The sequence below is a fragment of the Trichosurus vulpecula genome, chromosome 7 (genome assembly GCF_011100635.1).
Source record: "Trichosurus vulpecula isolate mTriVul1 chromosome 7, mTriVul1.pri, whole genome shotgun sequence".
Classification (NCBI taxonomy): domain Eukaryota; kingdom Metazoa; phylum Chordata; class Mammalia; order Diprotodontia; family Phalangeridae; genus Trichosurus; species Trichosurus vulpecula.
Window position 1 is genome coordinate 153,354,311 of NC_050579.1, and position 24,753 is coordinate 153,379,063.

Below are 24,753 nucleotides of genomic sequence, written 5' to 3' on the forward strand. Positions count from 1 at the left end.
TGCCATTTCTATGTTTAGGATATATGTCATGTATTCTTCCTTTACTCTTCTGACATTGTGCCACCCTGGTTGACCCTCATCATCTCATGCCTGTATTATTACAAAAAATTCAAGTATCTACCTGTTTCCTCCAGGATCAAATCTAAAATCCTCTGTTTGCCTTTCAAAGACCTTCATAATCAGGCTTTGTCCTACCTTTCCAATCTTCTTACATCTTGCTCTCCACCAGATACTCTGTGATCCAGTGTAATTGGCTTCCTTGTCGTTCTTCATATATGACACTTTATTTCCAAGTTAATGCAGTCTTAGTGGCTTTCCCCCACACCTGGAATATTATCCTTCTCCTCATCTTTCCTATAATCCCTGGCTTCCTTCCAGTTTCAACAAAACTCCAACTTTCTACAAGAAGTCTTTTTTCCAGCCCCACCCCCCACCTTCCTTCTTGGATATTCCCCAATTTATCCTGTATATAATTATTTATCTCTTCCATTAAACTGTTAGTTCCTTGAGAATAGGGACTGTCTTTTACCTTTTATTACATCCCTAGTGCTTAGCACAGTACCTGGTATATAGTAGAATTTTTCAATCCTCCTTAATCTTAATACCTTTCCTCTGACACTAACTTCCAATTTATAAATCTGGATACCATATTTCAAGAAATTCAAAATGAAGACTTCTCAGGACTCTTAGAACCAGAAGGTAAAATTAAAGTAAAAAGAATATACTTGTTGTCCCCAGAAAGAAGCCACAAAACAAAAATTCCCAGAAATAACACATTTAAAATCCAGAGATTGCATGTAAAAAAATATGAGCATCTAAAAAGACTTTCAAGAAACTATGATAACTATCACACAAAAGCTATCAACTTTTGTCATAGAGGAGAAGAGAGCTTGGAAATTGATATTGTAAAAGCCAAGATAAAAGATGTGTGATTAAAGATAAACTAAAGTGAAAAACTATGGGTAATCCTAAAAGTGGGGGAGATTGTTTTTTAATAGAATAAAGGATTTACAAACATTTTGTGTGAAAAAGAAAATACCCAGAAACAATTTTGAAATGAAAAAATATACTCCAAATGAAACACTGAAAGGTATATGTAGTTTTTTAATTAAAAGGCAATTATGTAAGATTAATTCATTAGAATGAATGTATTTTACAAGAATGTCTTCTCATACGTGGTAAGAAATAAATGGTATCTCAGAAGCCTAATAACTTTAAGGGTCATAGAAAAATGTTAATACGATAGATGATCTATGGGTGATTTTGTTGTGTTTCAATGATTTTAGTAGAGAACAAAATGGGAGGGACAGGTGACTATGCTATGGGAAAAAATAGAAAAAAGGACAGAAAATCACTAAAGCATAATAGGGTACAAATGATGAAGAGAATGTAGTCACAAATGAAGGTGTGAAGGGGAAAATCTTGCTCTCATTTGAATTACATAAAGGAAAAGTGAATACAATTACACCACTCAAATATACCCAAACAGATTTTGGTAAAGAAACACATTAAAGTCAACTTAAGTCAACAAGCATTTTTAAGTGCCTAGTAAGTGCCAGGTACTGTGCTAAGTGCTTGGGATAAAAAGAAAGGTAAAAATCAATCTTGGTTTGCACAGAGCTCGTAATCTTGTGGTGGTATTAAAGATGCAAACAACTATGAAAAAATATGATATATTCAAGATATATTTAACATAAGGGAGGGATAGTGAAAGGTATATAAAGGAAAGAGAAGGATAGGTAATGGAGTAATCACAAGCAAAATAATTTTTAATGCTGTAGAGAAGCGTATTAAGGAAAGATTAAAAGAAAAGGTAGAAATAGTTTTTTTTAAAAGAAAAACCCAGGATCATGGGAGAGTGAGGAGAAAGGAAGAGCTGCAACAGTAGAAATAGGTTGTTTTATTTATAAGATGACAAATGTCAAGAATACTCCCATTCTTGTACTATGTTCTTCTTGTAAAGAAGGATGGAGGTAAAGAAGGAGGTGGGAGTAAAGAGAGGGGAAATAATAAATAGGCAGGATTGAGGAATATGTAATGTAATAATTAGATTTTAAAACCACCTAAATACAAAATTCCATATAGACTTATAATAAGTGGCTGGAGCAAAATATACCATACTTCAGTTAAACTAAAAAAATCACGTGTATCAACCATGATTTCAGATAAGGTACATCTAGGTAAAATTAAAAGAGATAAACAGAGAATTATATTGTGCTTAAAAGTAAAATAGATATTGAATCAATAACAATACCGAACATTTATAAATTTAATAGCATAGCACTAAATACTCAAAAGAAACATAATCAAATTGGAAGGAAAGATACATGGTAAAATTTTGATGGTGGGAGAATTTAGCGTACCTCTTCCAGACTTAGACAAATATAACTAAAAGATAAACAATAATGAAGTTAAGGAATTGAATAGAACTTTAGGGGAAAGAAGTAGAATTCTAGCTCTTAGAGATTACTGAAAGGAATAGAAAGGCATATACATACTTCCCAGCTGTACATGAGACCTTTATAAAAATGGACATGATATAGAAACATAAAGACCTTGCCAAAAAAAAAGTGTAGAAAAGCAAAAATACTAAAAATAACATTTATTCATCCTCCAGAATCAAATATAACATCTTCTATTTGGGTTTTAAAACTTTTCCCAACCTGATCCCTTACTATCTTGACGGTCTTTTTATACTTTACTCCAATCCATGTATTCTGTAATCCAATGACATTGGCCTCCTTGCTGTTCCACTCACAAGACACTCCACCTCCCAATTCTGACAATTTTCACTAATTCTCACTCATGGCAAAAATTCTGTTCCACATCACTTCCCTTTCCTGTTTTTTATAAAGTCTCAGCTAAAATTTATGTACAAGCAGCCTTATCTGCTCAGGCCTTAACCCTGAGATTATCTTCAATTTATCCTATATATAATTATATTTACATGGTTGTTTGCATGTTGTATCTCTTGTTATGAGATCCGTAAGAGCAGGAACTGTTTTTTGGTTTGGTTGGTTTTTGTTTGTTTGTTTGCATCCCCATAGTTTGCACTGTGCTTGATACATTGTAGACACTTAGAAAATTTAATAAATTTGTCTCAACAATATGTTACTTTAAAAATACACTTAAAAGTAATTAGAGACTAAACAACAGATTTCTAAAGAATGTATGGATAAAAAAACAAATTATGGAAACAGTAGAAAGTTTCACCAAAGAAAATTGTAATAACAAGATAATATACCAAAATTCATGGGATAAAATAAAGCATCCCCTCAGAGAATATTTATATCTAGACATCCTTTCATGAGCTAAAGAGAAAGAACAAATCAATGAATTGAACATGCAATTAAAAAAACCTTGAACTACCACAAATCAAAAATACCCAACTAAATAGCAACACAGAAATCATGAAAACTAAAAAGACTAATAAAATTAAAAGCAAGAATTACATTGCATTGATAAATAAAATCACCATTTTTAAAATAGCAAAATAAACAGCTAACTGCATTAAAAAGGGGAGATGAAAACTTATTATTCATGTATTTAAAAAAAACTCAAAATAATTCAAGTGAAAAAAAACAATCAGAAACTATTCTTCCTGATAAATATGAAATGCTAAACTGATAAGTTAGGGGAAATAAATATCTGATAAATATAAAATATCCAGGTTAATAGAAGAAGGAAGCAAACTGCCTGGCACATAATAGGCATTTAATAAATGATAATGGATTGACTATGATCTGATCCATGTGCACGCTACCTCCAGTGATGCCAAATGAAATCCATCCGTACTTTCTCATTCCATCTGACTCTTGTACAAGTCTCTCATAAATCTTCTGTGGAGATCCCACCCAGAATACAGGAAGTAATCTTTTATATATCTTGAAATCATTCATCCATATGTATACAATATTGGAATATATTAATAGTACATCAGTAAGTTATCCTTTATAATTGTTACATCACTGATTCACCAACTTTTCCCATCATATATCTCTTTGAAAATATTATCTATTTTATTTCTCCTACACAATTATTTGTTGGTAATAAATCGCTATCTACTTATTTATCCCATACATCTTCATTACCCTTTTCATGACCCACAAATTAAATTCTTGGAAGTTTATAATAGTCCGTGATATGTAGCCGTTCAGATTCACCAGAATAACATTGAAGTTAAAATGATAAACTTTTGTTTCTGGGGAAAGTTTAGGGGTCATTCAAACACTGCATAATTTCCTGAGAAGTAATCCAATCTATTATCTTTCATTCATTTCTTGGCATAGGTCATTGTCCATTCACAATCTGTCCAAGATTAAATAAAGGATCATCTATAGCAGTCGTCCATCAAACTGCATATTGTAGTCTGGACAAGAGGCATTTTTCATCCACTTTTTTTCCTAAATGTATAGTTATGCCAAAGTACCCTTTTTTCCCTTCTTCCTTCTACTCATTCTCCTTTTCCTCCTCCTTCTCCTCCTCTTATCATCACCATTAAAATCATTTTCATAATTACAATTATTATGCTAGTGGCAGATGTTGAACCTGTGATTTTTATCAGTGTTTGAAAGTCTAGTTGTAGAAACTCCCTTCACCAATGAAAATGGATAGTCCATGTAAAATTTAGAGTCTTAGCAAACTGCCTGGGTACACTGACAGATGAAATAACTTCCATAGGGTCATTCATCTGGGATATATCAGAGTCAAGGCTCGAACCCAGATCCTCTTAAATCTCAGCCCAGTTTGCCATCCTCTAGTATTTTAAATGTTGATCTAATTAGCCCTATGACATAAATAGGAGCATCTGGAAAATCTTATCGTGAACAGGAAATCTCTTCAATTTGTATTCTGCACTGGACATTCCTCATGAATGATGGTCAGCATCTTTGTTGACTATATATCTCCTTATCTCTGTTGTTACATGAGAATGACAGACCCATTGGTGGAAAGGAGATTTTTAAGGAAGAAATCTTCTGTTTCAAATCAAATACTTTTCAAAACAATTAACAGTGAGTGTAGTGGTATCTTTTATTCTCTATAGCTTTCAGTCAATTTCATGACTGCAATGATGTGGTCTGCTCTGGAATAAAATTTGAAAAATTCTACCTTTTTTCTTCACATTCCTTCATCAAGGCCCTCAGATGTGCATAGGTCAATAAGTCAAAATGTATGTATTCAATGATTACCATATGCCAAACATTGTACTAAGCACTGGGGATACAAGGGTGGGGGGGGCAGCAAAAAAATTGTGGTTCCTGCCCTTGAAGAGCTCACATTCCAATAGGGGTGACACATTCAATTAACTATATATATATACACATATATATATACATATATATATATACATATATATACGCAAGGTATATTCAGTATAAATGGAAAGTAAAGCCAGAGGGAATGTATTAGAAGTGGGAGAGGAGAGTGACTATGAAAGGCTCCTTGTAGAAAGTGAGACTTGAGGTGAATCTTGAAGGAACTCAGGGGAACCAAGAGGCAGAGGTAACAATGAAGAGTATTCAAGGTATGAGGATCAACAGTGAAAAGGCAGAGAGTTGAGAGGTGAAGTGTTATGTGTGAGGAGCAACAAAAAGAACGATGTTGCTGAATCATAGATTATATTGAGGGGACTAAAAGGTAAGGATAATGGAAAGGAAGAAAGGGACCCAATTTGAAGGACTCTAATTGCCATAAAGATCATTTAGCATTTAACTCTAGATATAATAGGGAGTCACCGGAGTTTATTGAATTAGGAGTATGGTGCTAATGTGATCAAAGATCTTCCTCTACACCCATTCAATAGGCTGTAGATGGAGCTAGTTAAGGGAAGCTTGATTAGGAGAGGCTTGCTTGTAGGCAGGCCCACACCCTTTTGCTATTGCGTACTAAGCCCCAGGACTATATAGAGTATATATATACTGTGTAGGTAGCCATTAAGCTCAGACTAGGGAGCTGAGGAGTCCAGAGAGCTGAGAAGACAGAACTGTGAGAAGAAGAGAGTGCTGTAAGAGAGAGAACTGGAAGGGCTCTGAGAACTGCAAGAGCTTTCAGAACTTTGGGAGGAGAGGACACAGGCAAGCAGACAATTAGGATTTGTGAGTGTTTACAGGAAGGTCCTAGCAGAAGATATGATTACAGGATGCCTTGGCTCTTTGTTGTGATACTGGTTTTAATCTCCTTGCTGTTGCATTGAGGTGGACTTGCTGGTTTTGGAATATAATTACTGCTATGCTGAATTGGGGTTATGGTTTGGGGATCTGATCCTCTGGTGTCTGAATAAATGTTTTACTTCTTTCGCCTTCTATACAAAGTCTCTTATACTTTGCGATTCTGAACTATACAGGCATATTCATGGTCACCACTGATATTATGAATCTTTCCTTACTGATATGGGGGGAAAACCTATATTTTAGTTTATTTTTGAAAAGATTTTGTGGAGACTAGAAAGTAAGCTTGTGTTTCATTAGTAATTATTATTTACTTGGTTGCATTTCTGGGGATAATCATAAGTTCTGAGCTTTATCCCCCAAGCATTTTGTAACTTCTCTCTCTTTGGGATATCTTGAGGACTAATTTGAACTGAAATGGATACCACTGACAGCATACATAGGACTCCTATAACTATAGAAACACAGGATATATATGTGTGTATACACATGAATATATAGACATACATATATATAAACATATATACATATATACATATATATATATATATATATATATATATATATATATATATATATATATATATATATAACTACAGCTATATGTTATAGATGATCTAGATATAGATCCATAAGGGTATCCCAAAGGTCCTAGGGCAGTTTTAAGCTCTTAAACCTTAATACCTTAAATGTTAGTTACTTGAAGCTTAAACATAATAGCTTAAAAGTACACCAAGACTATTAGAACACTCTGTATGTAACGCTAGAGAGAGAGAGAGAGGGAAAGTGAGGGAGAGAGAGAGAGACAGAGAGAGAGAGACAGAGAGAGAGAGAGACAGAGAGAGAGAGAAAGAGAGACAGAGAGACAGAGAGAAGGAGGGAGAGACAGAGAGAAGGAGGGAGGGAGACAGAGACAGACACAGAGAGACAGAGACAGTAGGTAGCATATGGATGTAGCATATGCTGGTCTGTATTAGCATAGGACATTTTCTTGCCAAGAGAAACTCCCTTTACCAGTCAAATGACAAGTCTGGTCAAACAACAAAGTTAAAACTTTGAGATCCTAAAATATTTTATATATGTTGTCATGCTTGATCCTCACAACACACCTATGACATAGGCAGTATAGCTATCATCATCATTTTACAAATAAGGAAATTGGAACTAGGTGGCTTGTTCAGGGTCACACAGTATCAAAGGTGGGATGTGAGCTCAGGTCTCCTCTGATTCTAAGACCTGTGTTTTTTTCCTCCATACCATGCTTCCTGTGAGAGTACAAAGGAGCCTTCACAGGATAGAAGGTTAACTGTTGGCTTGACCGGGAGAGTAGCTATTTGTAAGAGGGAGCATTAAAGCAGGTCCTTGAAGAATCAATAAGATTTCAATCATCAGAAATTGAAGGGTAAAGTCAAAGGCGGTGGGGAAAAGAAAGTTCAAACAAAGGGAACAATGTGAGTAAAGTTATGAAGGAAGGAAAAGCAGAGCTGTGTTTAAGGAACAGCAAGTATCTGGTATGGGCTGGACCACAGGGTAAGTGAAGAAAGATAGTGTGAGATAAAGCCGAGAATGCCAGGCCAGAATCACATTCAAGTGAAGGCACGTATATGTCAAAAGTTTTCAATTATATCTATTTATTCTTTTTTTGGTGGGAGAATAGACCTATGAATTCATTGATATCCTCCTAATGAAGAAACTTCCTTTACCAGTGCTATTTAGCATCTGCTCTACCATTTATAATGTTATAATGTTAACTACCTAGTACCCTGAGAATATAAATGACTTGTCCAGGGTATTACCACCAGTAATATATCACAGGCAGGGCTTGAATCCAGATCTTTTTTACTCCAAAGCCAATATTCTATCTACTACTTCACACTATTTCCTTGGTTACGTATAATTATAAAATAATATAATGTGTATATGTATGCTTCATAAAATATAAATAAAACATATACCTAATATTCATACTTAATAAAGTAACCCTCAATCTCACACACATGCACGTATGCATGCATTATTCAATTGATTTAGTCCTTTGGACATTACTCACCCTGAAAAGTAAGAATGGAATACATTATATAGACACCAGTGTTTCCCAGTTTGAGTGAATATTCTTGAAATCCTTCATTTTATTTCTATAAAAATTTTCAACAGATAAACTCTGGTTTTGTGGAGTGACTTTTAGATATACTTTATACATTCACACAGTCGTGAAGTGACCATAGTGGCTCATTTGGAAAATTCAGCAATATCATTGTAAAGATTTTAAAAAGAAAACTCCAAAATGGGTTCACGTGTTTACACATTAGTGCATGCAAGCCGTGTGTAGAAGTAGCACATCTGTGCAGGGTGAGATTAATCAGTTATACTGCACGCAGAGGGAGGCTGGGAACTATTTCATTGTCACCATTGGCTAGCCCTCCAGATGCTTAGAATTCTCCTTGTTTCAGGGATAAACCATTCAATGGCTTCATTGACACCAGAGTATGTCAATAACGCAATGTATTAGTTGGATGCAAATTTCATACAATACGGTATGGAAAGCAAACTGTAATTGCGGAGACTCGGGTGAATGGAGCTCTATCCTTTGACTGAGCCCATTGTTGAATTCCAGCCTGAACCTCCAACCCTTTTCTCTGTAAGGACACAATAGGCTTTGATATGAGATGGTGGGAAAAGGACTGGAAGCCTCATTTCACATTCAGCCGCAATTCATCAGCTTGGCTAGGACTTTTAGCAGCTTTAATGACCAGTGCAATTGATGGTTAAATCAATTTGCACCGGTGACAGCATGGCTAGCCTCTAGACTGTAACAATCCAGGATTACAACAGGCAAAAAGGCCTCTGGTATTCAGCTGGGGATGGTTTCTGCTCAGCCCAGAGTGAGAACAACCAGGAGACAAAGTCCCTCACAAAGCAGGCACTAGAGAATGCTCGCATTCACTCCAGCTGACTACACAATGGCCCTACTTCTTTGAAAAGTGGCAAAGTGGATTGGAGGAGGGGGTGGGGAAGGCATTGTTAAAAGTAAAAATATACAGTAGAGGACAAAGGTTCCCCATTTTTACTCTATCCTTAAGGAAAGTAGCATGCCAGAAATAATTTAAACTATGTTTTCTTCGACTACATGGGTGGTCCTGCCTCCCCCCACCTCCATTCCTCAAAACAAACCTCAACAGCACTGTCTGAATTATGACAGAGGATTTGAATTTTTTTAAAGGTGGAATTAGAATGAGGAAAATAGAAGATAACTGCATACTTCAGACCCTGGCAATGAGAAGGAAAAACTGCTCCCTCTTCTGTTTATCAGAGGGAAAAAATAAACAGAATTTAAAAAAGGCTAGAAATCTCACTTTTTTATCTGCCCTATAGGTTATATTTGTATACAGATTATATTTATAAAATGCTTTTCAAACCTTAAAACATAGTATAAATGCTAGCTATTATTATTTCTAATCAACAACTTAAGGATTAAAAACAAATATGTATCTGGGAAGGAAAATAGTACCCTTAGCATGGCAGGTATGCCCCACCCCTTCCTGCATCTTGGCCGTTCAAGTGATGTTTTAACCCATAAAGAAGACTTATTGAGTTAAATATTTAGCCATTCCTATGAAATGGCATATAAGATAGTTTTTCCCAATGTATGATAGCTTGAGAAAGAGAAGAAAGAAGGAAAATGTCAAAAGTGTTATTTTGGCTACAAGTGGAGTTAGCCTTTAGCATGCATACCCTGCAGCCATGTAGTCTGTGCTCAAGTAGTCACAGAAGCCTGCTCCTCAAATCTATGAAAGATCTGAAATGGAAGAACCCTTATTCGTAAAGAGTCAAGAAACTCTAGGGTCTTCCCAAACATTTTTCAGATTTTCAAACTAATTTAAAAGAGTAAGTGAAATGTCAATATTTCGCCAGACCAATACACGAAGAGAGCGATGGGGGTGATGGGGGGGGAACAAAGGAAGAAAAAACAAGAAAAGTCTAATAAATGTAATTATTACCCTAAAATAATCGAGCTTACAAAAGCAACCAACACCACCAGTCCAAATGACATAGAAGTGCTCATAAATTTTTTACCCCTTGGAATGAATGAAAAATTTGGACAGAGAAGGCACTTAATAAGTGTTTATTAAATTGGATTGAATTGAATCACACTGATAGCATACATGGGACTCCCATATTCAACATCATCCAATACACCCTATTAAATGTGCTAGAATAACTACATAGGCCTAACATTTTAAGAGAAGTGGAGAAAGAGTGGGCAGGAAAAAAAATAGGTAGAATCTCTTTAAGAGCATGACTAAGTCCATGGGAAATAGTATTTTGTTTTGTTTTTTACAGAATGCTCAGTTAAGGCATTGTGAAAAATTTAAACAACCTCTCCCAACAGATTTGTCTAAATATTGAAAGAATATTGAGGCTTGTGGAGAGGAGGTCTTGGCGTTGGGTCCAAAATCTGTGCTTGGTAACTGGGGGAGGGGAGAAGAAAGAAGAGGCTGGTTTCCATGGTAACATTGCTGGGAGAGCTAACCAAACATGCATGCATCCTTCCCAGGAGAGGCAGGAGTGTGTAAAACCGGTAAGGAGGGGGAAGGGCAAGGGGGGAAGGGCCTTTCCGCTTCTGAAAGGCCATTTTATGCTGAATAAGGGTTTTTGTGTAAAGCTGTGACGTGATCCATAACGGACAGTACACACAGACAGAAGAGAGAGGCTGGCTCTGTCCTGCACGAGTGATTAAGGCTGTCTCTGCCTGGGAATAGAAATCTGTCTTCAAATTTCTACCTCAAATGGATAAAGGAATTATATGTATCCTCCTACATACGTGGAATTCTGTCATCCAAATTCTGCCCTGAAATGACAGAGCGACAAAAAATAGAATTCTTTTGCATATCTGCATTCCCCCCAAGACTGTTATTTCATTACACAGATTATATGAATAGCTTTTCTCTCAGATTCATTTTCTTTGGCTTTCAGATACCGATTAAAATATGGCTCCTTCCACTTTGAAATATAGAATTTCAGGCTTTAGGGACTGGAGGGACCTTAGAAATCATCTGGCCCTATTCAATTCAATTCAGCAAACATTGGTCCACGATATAACAGGGTCCTAGATTTGAAGAAAAAAAATCTCAGAAAAAGAAACCTCTTAGGCAACTAGATGGAAAAGTGGATAGAGTAATAGACATGGAGGCAGAATAGACCTGAGTTCTAATCTGGCCTCGGATGCTTACTAGCTTGTATGACCCTGGGTAAGTCACTTAACCTCTGTTTCCTCATCTGTAAAATGGGGGTATGGTTATGAGGATAAAGTGAAGTGATATTTGTAAAGTGCTTTGCAAACCTTAAAGCATAGTATAAATACTAATTATTATTATTTGTAGGCATTATAGACGAATCCACTCATTTTACACATGACAAAACATAGATGCCTATTATGTGTAACACACTCTCCTTTCCTTGCTAGATGCAACAAAAATCATGGGAAAAACAGTCGCTGCCCTCAAGAAGCTTTTGGTCTGCTGGGGGGAATACAATAAGTAAACAGGTAAATATAAGATAAGCTAGTAGAGTTCCTTGATTTCTCGGAAGGTAGAGAGAGGTGTAGTGATATATTATGAAGGCAGAATTCATGGTTTCAAAGAAAATCATGTATGTGCCTGAATGGTTCAGAACCACAGGATATAAGAAATTCTCTAAGTAGAAGGCAGAAGAATTAAAGCATTTATTCAAGCTCCAGAGTAGCAGACCCACAAACCAGTGTCCCCAATTCGATATCCTGGCCAAAAGCTTCTAGGCCCAATAAGTCCGCCTCACAAGAGTAACCAGGAGGTTACAGAAAAATATGATGACATTAAACCAAATCATATTAGTGCTTCCCCACTCCAGTAAGAAGATTACCCACTGGCCTCAAGCTCTTGCTCAGCACTCAGGTTTGCACTCGGGTCAGCCCTGCTACCGGCAGCGCCTGCTTCTTCAGCTCCTTTGGCTTCAGCTTCAGCTTCAGCTTCGGCTGTCACTGTTGTGTCACTGATGCACTGGCTCCAACAAGTCTCAATCTCCAAGCTGTGTTCTCTCCTCTTATACAGTTTCAGACGTCATCAAGCGTCGTCTGAGCGACCAGAACTTAAGCTCCTCCTATGACTGGCTCTGGTTTTAGCGCCTTCCCTTAGGACCCTGGGAGCTTCATGCCTACATCGGCTTAGCACCTAGTAATTAGGGGTTTGGGGCAAACTTAGGAGCAAAGATCTAATCAGATCTTCTTTGCTGGCCCCTCTCCCTTAGTCGGCCCCACCTGGGGCCCCACCTTAAGCCTATTCAAATGGGCTGGAAAGAGCTTCTCAAATACTGATTGCCTTAACAAGCCCTGGATAGGGCTTTAAGAAACTTGAGCTTTAAAATAGATTCCACTATACTAACCCCTTTGTGACCTGGGCAAGTAATTTCGGCTCTGCGTTTTTGTTTCCCCATCCTTAATGATGGATTACAATCAATAACCTTCATAATCCATTCCACTTTTCACATTCTATGAATCTAGGTTACTGAAGCAGAGAGGTTAAAAGCCTTCCCTAGAATCACATAGTTAGTGATAGAACTCTTACTAGGATTCAGGTAGTCCCAACGCAGATGCTGTCTATGTGACATAGGGCAAGTAAATCACTTAACTGTCTGAGACTCAACTTTCTCTTCTATAGAACTGGGAGACTGGAGTCCTAACTAGTCTCTGAGTTTCCTCCATCTTCCAACTTTCTAAGTTAATGTTCCAATACTTTTATGCCATTTCCATTATTCTGACATTGCTGTAATTAGCAATGGTGAAGGATATCCTTTCTCCACTGTTGTCACAAAGTCATAAGAACATGAATTTGGTTATATGGGTAGTTCTGGACCAGCTAAGTAAAAACACCAAAAACATCATGGCTGTGAATGTAAATAGACATAGACATAGACATAGACACAGACACAGACACAGACACAGACAAACATAGCTACAGACGCAAACACAGATGCAGATGCAGTAAGTAGTGAAAGAGTAATGGATTTGGCATGCAGGTTCAAATATTAGTTCTATTTAGTGTCTGTGTTACCTTAGGACAGGGAGGGGAACCTGTGGCCTTGAGGCCACATGTGGCCTTCTAGATTGTTAAGTGTGGCCTTTTGACTGAATCCAAATTTTATCTTTTTATTTAAGGGATTTAGGCCACGTGTGGCCTCAAGACCACAAGTTCCCCATCCCTGTCTTAGGCAAATCAGATAACTGTTCTGGTGATGTATTCTTTTCTGTGAACTAATGACTTTAGACTGACCTCTAAAATCCTTTCCAAATTAAAATGCCATAAAAATAATGGGCAACTCCCCTCCTCTCTAAGACACACACACACACACACACACACACACACACACACACACACCTCTGTCTTCCCAAATATGCCCCTCTTTCTGAATAGCCAGATCTACATCATGGTGATTATGGTAGGATACCATATCCTCTCCTCCCTCCTCTTCTTCACACACACACACACACACATACACACACACACACACACACACACCTCTGTCTTCTTATAAGAGGTCTCGTATGAAGTGAGGAGATAAGTAACAACAATCTTCAGAGCTGGTGCATCTGGAGGCCTCTCTTACAGCTTAGCATTTTTTAATTTTTCTCCTCTAGAGGATTGGCTAAAACTATTACAAATATTTCACCCTCTATTGCTTTCCCATTCATATAATCTGTAGCCTTAACTGCTACTCCTCTGTCTCCAAAATGAACAGTCATAATCTTTTAGAGTCTTCAGGCTTTCTAATTTTCAAAATTCAGGAAAGAATTTCTCAGATATTTCTCTATCGCTGCAATCACCAAATTTCTCACAAACAAAACTTTAACTTTAGACATAACCTCTGGATCTGATTCTTCCACAGGTCAGCCTGATGAAGAATTAGATTATTTCCCTGGACTACTTTTCTGCCTATTGGCCTTATACTCTTCATATTCAAAGAAATAAAACCTCCAGTTCTTTTTATTATCAGGTGGATGATAGAGAAAATATCCATCAAACCTCCTGTGACTTTATTGGATTCTTATTATATGTTTTTCTTGGTTTTATTCTTTGGATTCAATCCAACAAACAGCCTATTTGCCACAGAGATACCCATCCCAAAGAGTTTACCAGGATGGATTTTATATCTGTGTCATATAGACATAAGAAGTGATGAATGCTGCTGTACCAAACGACCAAAAATTATTTTACAGAGCTAGATAAAAAATTCATCTGGAAGAACAAAAGGTCCAGAATATCCAGTGAATTAATGAAAAGAAATGCTACGGGAGGTGGCCTAGCCATACCAGATATTAAACTGTACTATAAAGCAGCAATCATCAAAACCACCTGGTCCTGGCTAAGAAAGTGTGGTTGATCAGCGGGAACAGGTTAGGTCCACAATATGCAGTAGTCAATGACTATAGCAGTCTACTCTTTGATAAACCCAAAGAATCCAGTTTCTGGGTTAAGAATTCACTATTTCACAAAAACTGCTGGGAAAACTGGAAAATAGTATGGCAGAAACTGGGCATAGACCAGTATCTTACACCATATACCAAAATAAAGTCAAAATACGTTTAGGATTTAGGAATAAAGACTGACACTATAAGCAATTTGGGAGAGCAAGGAATAGTTCACCTGTCAGATTTATGGAGAAGGGAAGAACTTATGACCAAATAAAAGATAGAGAGCACTACAAAATGCAAAATGGATAATTTTGATTATGTTAAATTGAAAAATTTTTGTACAAAGCCAATGCAACAAATATTAGGAGGGAAGTGGAAAATTGGGAAAGAATCTTTACAACCAGTGTCTCTGATAAAGGCCTCATATCTAAAATATGCAGGGAACTGAATCAAATTTACAGGAATACCAGTCATTCCCCAATTGAGAAATGGTCAAAAATATGAACAGGCAGTTTTCAGAGGAAGAAATTAAAGATATCTATAATTGTAAGAAAAAAAATTCTCTAAATTACTATTGATTAGAGAAATGCAAATTAAAACAACTCTTAGGTACCACATCTCTCCTGTCAGATGGGCCAACATGACAAAAGAGGAAAATCATAAATGCTCGAGAGGATGTGGGAAAACTAGAACACTGTTACATCGTTGGTGGAGTTGTGAACTGATCCAGCCATTCCGGAGAGCAATTTGGAACTATGCCTAAAGGGCTGTAAAAATGTGCATACCCTTTGACCCAGCAATACTACTTCTAGGGCTGTATTCCAAAGAGATCGCACAAGTGGGAAAGGGACCCATATCTACAAAAATATTTATAGCACCTTTTTTGTGGTGGGAAAGAATTGGAAATTAAGGGGATGCCCATCAATCGGGGAATGGCTAAACAAATTGTAGTATATGAATGTAATGGAATACTACTGTGCTGTTAGAAATGAGGAACAGATGGACTTCATTACAACCTGGAAAGACATATATGAACTGATGCTGAGTGAGGGGAGCAGAACCAGGAAAACATTATTCATGATTACAGACACATGGTATCTGTGATAACTAACTTTGATAGACTTGGCACTTCTCAGCAATGCAAGGTTCAAAGACAGCTCCAAAAGACTCATGATGGAAAAAGCTATGCACATCCAGAGAAAGAATTAAGGAGTCTGAATGCAGATTGAGGCAAATGATTTGCTCTCTTTTTTTTCCCTTCTATTTTGGTTTTGTTTCTTCTTTCTCATGATTCATTCCATTCATTATAATTCTTCTTTACAACTCGACTATTGTGTAAATAAGTTTAATGTGAAGGTATATGTAGAACCTACATTGGGTTACACACTGTCTTGGAGGGGAGAGGTGAGGAGAGGGAGGGGGAGAAAATTTGGAACTCAAAAACTTGTGGAACTGAATACTGTAAACTAAAAATAAAAAATAAATTAAAAAAGTGAAGAACTCACATACCTATTTTGTCCTGACAGAGGATCCAACATAAAATATCAGTCCCAAATGGAACCAATCTTTTCAAACAGGTGTACCATCTCATCTTTATATAACTTTCTTGGTATCTTGCCAACAAAAACCTTTGTCCCAGTTCCAAGCCGTACTTCATAATACATACTATCCAGAGAAAGACCATCATACTCCGTTTGTCCTGTGATTACATCTGGAATGTAATCAATCCTCTTGAGCAGAGTCATAAGTTTTGCTTCATGAGGTCCCTTTGGTAACTTACTCTCTTTTTTCTCCTTTTGCCTATAGGCTTTTATAAGTCTATGTAAAAATATACTTTTGCCATGTACATGAGACAAGTCACTTTCCACAAACTGTTGTAATATGGAAAGAAATCCATTGACATTGTTTTCTGAGAACATCAATAGCTCTTTCAATATCTTCATAAGCGGCCACCCCAGAATAGATCTAGGACAAGTGATGGAACACATGAAAATGAGCAAAAAGCACTTTGAAAACAACTAGATATATTGCCTTGCTACTCTCTCATTATTTTCTACTTACCCTCCCCACTCCACCAACCACCAGTCGCTTCCATCTCATATAATGGACAGGTGATTATGACAACCAACCTAATTTTTTTTTCTTTAATGTCTATGTTGATTTAGTTGATTTTCAGTGTCTAACATTATAAAATTAAGTAATTAGGTGCTGAGCTTGGTCCCCCAAAGTCTAACCCTTAGGTGGTAGTTATTCTTCTTCAGGAAAAGAGACAGTCCAAGTTGTTTCCATTGAGGAGTTTTAATTTACAGAAAATTACTAAAGCAGAAAATATTAACTGAAGAGTCAGTGGTGGTCCACAGTGCCATCATTAGTAACCAATAAGAGAAAGAGGAGCACAAAAGCAAAACTCAAAGCAGGAACTTTAAGGGAACATCATTCAATCTTTTTGTGCAACAGAATTAGTTTTGTTGCGGAGAGACACATGCAAACAGCAGTCTAGTATCTAAAACAGTGTTCAGGTATCATTATTGCTTTAATCCTGCACTAACAAGCTCACTTTAATTCAGCATACAAATATCATCCACTTAGTTCAGAGGAAAAAGCCAGTATCCTGAACTTCAGAACAAAATACAAACAAATTACAAACATCAACAGATAGACCTTGTCTGATTCAAATTCCAATACACAGTTACCAGAGTTCAACAAAGTCTCAGCATCTGGGTTTACAAGCTGGAGGGCTCCTTAGCTACAGTTGCCCGGAGTCTCCTCATCAACACCATCTCGAGAGCCTTTAAACAAATTACAAACAGACAGACCCAATACAGTTCAAAGTTACCAACATCTAGGTTCAGCCTGGGAGCTCAGAACAGGGGCTGGCCCAATCACTCGAGCCACCACTTCTGTGGGTAAGAGAGCTCCAAAGAACAGACAGCCAACCCCTGGTTTTTATATCTTTTTCAGCTTCAGGGGTGAGTCACACGTGCGACTCACCCACATGACCTAGAATCGTCACAAAGAGGCGGACTTAAACCCACCCACGTGGTCTAAGAGCCTCTGCTCTCCCAGACATGTAAACTAGGTCCTCCCTGGAGTTAGCCCCACCTTGGGCCCCACCTTAGTTGCCGATCCACACCCACTAAGGTTTTACATCTAACAGGGGTTTGGGCCTGGGGCTTAGCACCTAGTAAGGCTCAATGAATTACTCAAAGGGAACAAAAGCCAAACTATTCAAGGGCACTTGTTGAACTAAGTGCTAAGGAGCCTATTTTGCTCACCAACACACAGCATCATCAGTGGGCCTTGCAGGTGGTCTTGTCAACAGCAGCAGCAGCTTTGGGAGTTCTCAAACTAAAGATGGTAAGGGGTTCTGACAACGGATCAGAAAGAAATTACAGGTGACCCTGTGCCGGCATTAGGTGAAGCTGGTGCTGATCGTCCCATAATCAGTTCTGAGTCACAGTTTCAGAAGGGAGAGGAGCGCTTGTGATTGGTCACAAGGGAACGGGGGCCTGGTCACAGTTAGAGTACTAGCACTTGGGACTGCAAGGGAGCAGGGACCCTTCCCGGGTAAAGAACAGAGTGCGGACTAGGAGAGCGATGACCACATTTCTCCCTAGATCACACCAAAAACTTGCAGACCCCCAGAGCTAGCTCTAAAAACAGCAGCATGAAAAAGCCTAAAGGTCAGGGCAGTGTCTCCCCACCACCAGGTAAGCAGAGACCAACTTTAACATTAAGTTCAAAGAGAAGAAATAGGCTGGGGAAAGGAGTAAATATAACAGCAAAAATAACTTGACCATAAAAAAACTACTACGGTATCAGCGAAGACCAAGACAAAAATTTAGAAGAAGACAGCAATGTGAAAAACATATGTAAGCAAGTGCTCAAATAAAAATACTAATTAGACCCAAGGCCATCAAGAATTCCTGGAAAAGTTAAAGAAAGAAACGATTGTTAGAGCAAAAATTGGGGTGGGGTGGATAAGAGTGATGCAAGAAAATTATGCAAAGATAATAGTTTAGTAAAAAATAAAAGCACTAAAACACTGAATAAAGTATCACCTTGAGAAACAGAATTGTCCTAATGGTAAAAGAGGCACAGAAATTTCACTGAAGAACAGAACTCCTTTAAAAGTAGAATAAGCCAAATGGAAAAGGAGATAGAAAAATTCACTGAAGAAAAAAGTCCTTAAACAGCACAATTTGGCAAATGGAAAAAGAGGTATAAAAGTTCACTGAAGCTTTTCTTAAAAATTAGAATTGGGAAAGTGGAAAGTAATGACTTCTCAAGACTTCAAGGAACAGTAGAACAAGGGGATAAGAGACACGGGGAGGGATCACAGTGGGAAAGCAGATCAGGGGAGGCAGGGTTCAGGAATAAGACAGGATTCTGGGAAAGGACCCGATGAAAAGTATGAAAAGGATTAACGGACGGAAATAGGATGGAGAGAAATGCACAGTTAGTAATCATAATTGTGAATGTGAATAGGATGAGGAAACCCATAGAATGCAAGCAGAATGGATTGGAAATGGGAATCCGATAACATGATGTATTCAAGAGACACACCTGGGACAGAAAGACACATAGAGAGTTGAAATGAATGGCTGGAACAGAGTCTATCATGCTTCAGGTGAAATAAAGAGGGCAAAGGTGGCAATCATGATTTTAGACAAAGCGTAAACAAAAACAGACCTAACTGAAAGAGATAATCTGGGAAACTACCTTTTTATGAAAGATACCAGAGACAATGAGCTAATATCAAAATATTTTACAGCAAATTTCTCTGATAAAGGCCTGATTTCTCAAATATATAAAGAACTAAGTCAAATTCTTAAAAATAAGAGCCATTCCCCAATTGATAAAAGATCAAAGGATATGAACAGACAACTTTCAGAAGTAGAAATCAAAGCTATCTATAATCATATGAAAAAAATGCTCTAAATCTCTATTGATTAGGAAAAAGCAAATTAAATCAACTCTGAGGTACCACCTCATACCTATCAGAAATTCCAAGTGTTGGAGAAGATGAGGGAATATAGGTATATTAATGAACTGTTGGTAGAGTAGTAAAATAATTATTTTGGAAAAGAATCTGGAATTATGCCCAAATAGTTATAGAACTGTGCATATTCTTTACCCAGCAATGCCACAACTAGGTCTATACCCCAAAGAGATTAAAGAAAAATGAAAAGAACCTATATGTACAAAAATATTTATGGCAGCTTTTTGTGAAGGCAAAGAATTGGAAATTGGAAACTGACAGATGCTTATGCTTTGGGGATATGGCTGAACAAGCATTTGATTGTGATGGAGAACTATTGTGCTATAAAAAATAAAAAGGGAGGCGCTTTCAGAAAAACAAAAAGACAAACAAACAATCGCGGCAAGACTTGTATGAACTGATACAAAATGAAAAGAGAACTGAAAGATCATTGTGCACAGTAACAGCAATGTTGTAATGATAATCAACCTGTTGGCTACTCTGATCAATATAATGATTCAAGAAAATGATGAAAGATTGATGATGAAAAAATGCCATCTACCTCCAGAGAGAAAAATGATTCGCTCCACGTGCAAATTGAAGTATAGTTTCTTACTTTCTTTTTTTCTTTTTGTGTGTGATGTAACAAATATGAAAATACATTTTGCATGATTTCACATGTATAATTGACATCCTATACTTCCCTTCTCAGTAGGTGGGGTGGGGTTGGAGGGAGGGAGAGAATCTGGAACTCAAAATTTTAAAATAAATGAATGTCAAAATAGAAAAAAATAATTTGGAAATATTTAACAAAAGAAATAAAATACAATAAAACACAATGTTCATATCTGGTTTTCTAAGTCAATATACTGTACAGATATCCTTAAGTATCAATTAGTGGCCCCCATTTCTGTATAAGTTTGACATCACTGACTAAGGCTGCTCCCACTACCTGTATTGACCTCCTTGTATTTTCTTCCACTCAAATTCTGTTATTTAAATACTAAACTAATGTCAGTCCCTCCAGGAAGTCTTGATCTTTCCAATTGGGTCTTTCTTCCAATGTTCCTCATACAGCATTTAGTTTTTCACCTCTCAGAGGATTTTGATGTAGAATCTTTGACTTCGTTGTCTTCTTCTGGGTGTATGTTTTGATCTTCTTGTCACCAAAGTAAAATTCTAAAGTCTGAGGTTTTTTTATGCTATTTGCTCATTTTCCCAGCCAAATACTTGACTTTCTAACTCTTTGTTAAGGTAAGACGCTGCTTTCAGTGTGTAGGGTGACCTGTCCCAAACTTCAGGGGTTTTGCGCGGCTGTTTTCAGGGAATCTTCTAGGGGCCTGTAAATTTTCAGTTCTTCCAAGGTGGTATGATCAAAGAAGAAGTGTTTACTCCTCTTCTGGCCTGTGCTCTGGTCTTCGAGTGATAACAACCACCCTTGTCTGCCTTGGAACTGTGAAGAGGATTCTCTCCACTGCTACCACAAGCTCTGCCACACCTCACCCTCCTCCTCACCCCAGGACTGCAACCTGGGACTGTGACGCAGATCCAAGCAGGGCAAAGCAAGAGAATCCTGCTTCAATGCCAGCAAAGAGATCCCTTCAATCCCCCTCTGATCAGCCATTTGATCGCCCCACCTTCTGTATGCTAAGAGCTCTGGAAGCAGCTGCTGCTTCTGCTTCTACTGCAGCCGTTGCCTGGGGCTGGACCATGCTCCTCTCTCAACCAGGTCCCACAGACCTTTCCCACTGACCTTCTATGTTGTCTTTGGAATTTGTGGGCTGAGAAGTCTGGAACCTGCCACAGCTGCCAGTGATTCAGTCCCATGAGCCTGACCTAGCCCCATTTGTACTGGCATGGCCCACGCTGTGCTTCATTCCTCTTCCAGCCTGGTGCAATAGACCTTTCCTGTTGACCTTCCAGGTTATCTTAGGCTGGAAATTTGTTTCACTGTATCATTTTGTGGGTCTGCAGCTCTAGAATTTGTTTAGAGTCATTTTTCACATGTATTTGGAGAGGTTTGGGAAAGAGCTCAAGCAAGTCCCTGCTTTTACTCTACCATCTTGGCTCCGCCCCTAGTTTTTCACCTCTCTAACACACGTAGAGAGTGAGATAGGTGGAGCAGTAGATAGAGTGCTGGATCTAGAGACAGAAAGACTCGATTTCTTGAGTTCAAATCCAGCCTCAGACACTTACTAGCTGTGTGACCCTGGGCAAGTCACTTAACCCTGTTTGCCTCAGTTTCCTCATCTGTAAAATGAACTGGAGAATGAAATGGCAAACCACTTCAGTATCTTTACCAAGAAAATCCCAAATGGGGTAACAAAGAGTCAGACACAACTGAAAAATGACAAAATCACAAGAAAAAACACACAGCATGTAATAATTGTTTTTGTGCTGTTTTATTTTGTTTTAATGCTATACCATCCTGTTCTGTTCCCTGGCTTCTTTCCTTATTAGGTAGCCTGGTTCCACTAAGGTGTACTAGAAGCTGGCCTTGCCATAAACTGTGGAATCAATTAGCCAATAGCTCTGCCCTTTAGGCTCCTGTGTAATACTGCTTACTATTTATTTTCTCATAGTTCCCTTTGACATTCTCATGCTAGATGATTTGAGGGAAGCCACTATGCCTTCTATAAAATTTATGTCTTTTCCAGGGCCTTCCCATACAGTAGGCTCTTAATATTTGGTTTGTTGTATTATATTATATCATATCATATCATATCATTTTGTGAGGTAACTATGGGCAATCAATTGTGCTCAGTGATGGAGGAGATACAAAGCTCAGCCAGGCAATATTCTTGCCTTCAAAGAGCATGTCATAATATGATGTAATCTTTTTTTCATGCATTGTGCAGTTTAAACTAAGCTTTTAACAAAGTAACTGTCATAGTGTAAACATACTGTCAACTCCATATAATGCAAGACAAGATGAACATATACAGGAAGACCAGTTAAGGGATGGGTATCAGAATAAGTAGAGAGTAGTACATTGGATAGCAGTTAAAGGTACTGCTGTAAAAAAGAAGGATGAACCAAATAAATTTTAGATGCTTTGAAACTCCTACAAGTTAATAATATTTAATACTCAATACTTTCATTATTGTAATGAAGGACTGGGCCCCCACTGGCCAGTATTCCTACAGTAAAATGCGTTTTCATGATTTTGCCCATTTAAAGGGACCATCTTAGATTTACTCAACCAACTCTAGGTTTCACACAGTAGGCTGAAATTTTGAATGTTAAAATTGTACATAATATTTCACCATTGTTTATGTTCATAGCAAAGTCATATGGCTAGAAATCGGAAGGATTGAGCTGTGTCTAACTAAGCCAACTCTGTTATCCCAAGTCTTATTTTCCCTTTGGTAGCTATTCAGTTATGATGGCTGGTACTATTCAAATTCTCACCCTCTTCCTCCAGTCCTTCAATATATCATAATGCAGCTGCTTCCAAAATATTCTTCACAATGCTCTCCTTTCTTTGTCCTATACTATATTCGCTCAAATGAGATACCTGTTCTTAAAATTAAATTTTAAAGAATTGAAGTCACAAATCTTTCCTGGGGCTGAGTTGGCTTTCTCTTCTTATATACCTCTTTTCTTATGATATTTTCAGAAAATACTGGATATCTTGATGTATTAATACTGTGACTGGCAAAAAGTCAAACTCTCCCAAAATTGCCTTTTTACCATTGCCTCTTGACCCTCACTCCCCAGAATTTGCTATATTTGAGCAGAGTGAAGCAGCAGCTTAATTCCTGCTTTTTGCTTTAATCTGCATTTTCTCTAAATACCTAGGCAACTCACAGAAAATTTTAACTCCAAAAGTTATAGCCATTTAGGTAGCTATGAAGTATATTCCTTCACCGAGAAAAAGAAACATGAAGATCACATTCCAGTCATGTCCCCTAAGCAGTTCAAGGGTACGTCCTCTTCAAGGGAAAGTATTAGATACTTGTAAATGTCTCCATGGGCATGATATTGCTAGCTCTGCTTCTGTTAAGAGTGGAAAGAACTGGGCATCTATTATGTGCTATTCCCAGCAACATCACACACACATTTGCTAGTTACTGAGGTGGAAACTTGCCAAGCCATGCATCAAGCTCAAAATAGTGTCTGTGATATGAAAGGGAAGGTTGTGGTTGCCAAATGATATGTAGGCTGTCAGTGGCTGCTGCCCCATCCTCTGCCAATTCTTTTTCCAGCTCTTCCCCCCTTTCTTAATATATAATTTCTTTGTAATAAAATAGGGTAAGATGTAGTTCAAGTGAAGAGCCTGCCTCCAAGTCATCTGTAAGGCATATTCTGCCCTAAAATACTTAGTTACGTTGATAGGAATAGAAGGATGTTGGTCCAAGTTCTTCTCCTTATGTATCTCTTGAGCAATCTCAGTTAATTGACTCCAGATGAGTTGTGTGCTAGTACCCAAAATATAAAATGCTACAATGCTATTGGGATACCAGCATGATATGTGTAATTTCTCCATGTTTTATATTTAGGGATTAAATTTTTGTCATTTGTGAAATTTGCATTACTGTGTCAGCATCTTCTCTTTGGATGAACTGGGGAGAACATCTTTACTATCCTGATCATGTTCCTCCATTGCTAATCTTAACCCTTAACTCCCCCCACTTCTCCCTTCCCCCACCATTACATCTGACTATGACATAATTTCTTTCAGTGACATTTTACAGACTGAGAGTTATAATCTGCAGGGAGAGGGTTTGGTCAGTGGTCACAAATCTGTTATAATCCGAAGGGGATCACCTGCATCAGGACTTCTTAACCTAAAGTATGTGAACTTTTTTAAAAAATAATATTTTGATAACTGTTGTTGTTCTGTCATTTCAGTCATATTCAATTCTTTGTGACCTCATTTGGGGTTTTCTTGGCAAAGATACTAGAGTGGTTTGCCATTTCCTTCTGCAGCTCATTTTGCAGAAGAGGGAACTGAGGCAAAACAGGGTTAAGTGACTTGCCAAGGGTCACACAGCTCATAAGTGTCTGAGGCCAGATTTGAACTCAGGAAGAGGAGTCTTTCTGACTTCAGACCCAGCACTCTATCCATTTTGCCACCTAACTGCCATTTTCATAACTGTATTTCAATATAATTAGTTTCCCTTGTAATCCTATGCATCTCATTTTATATATTTAAAAAC

General features: G+C 37.7%; 1 pseudogene; it reads right to left on the bottom strand.

The window, feature by feature from the left end:
• Nucleotides 1–13,727: 13,727 nt before the first annotated feature.
• On the bottom strand, nt 13,728–24,197 carry LOC118857683 (annotated as a pseudogene).
• Nucleotides 24,198–24,753: the final 556 nt, after the last annotated feature.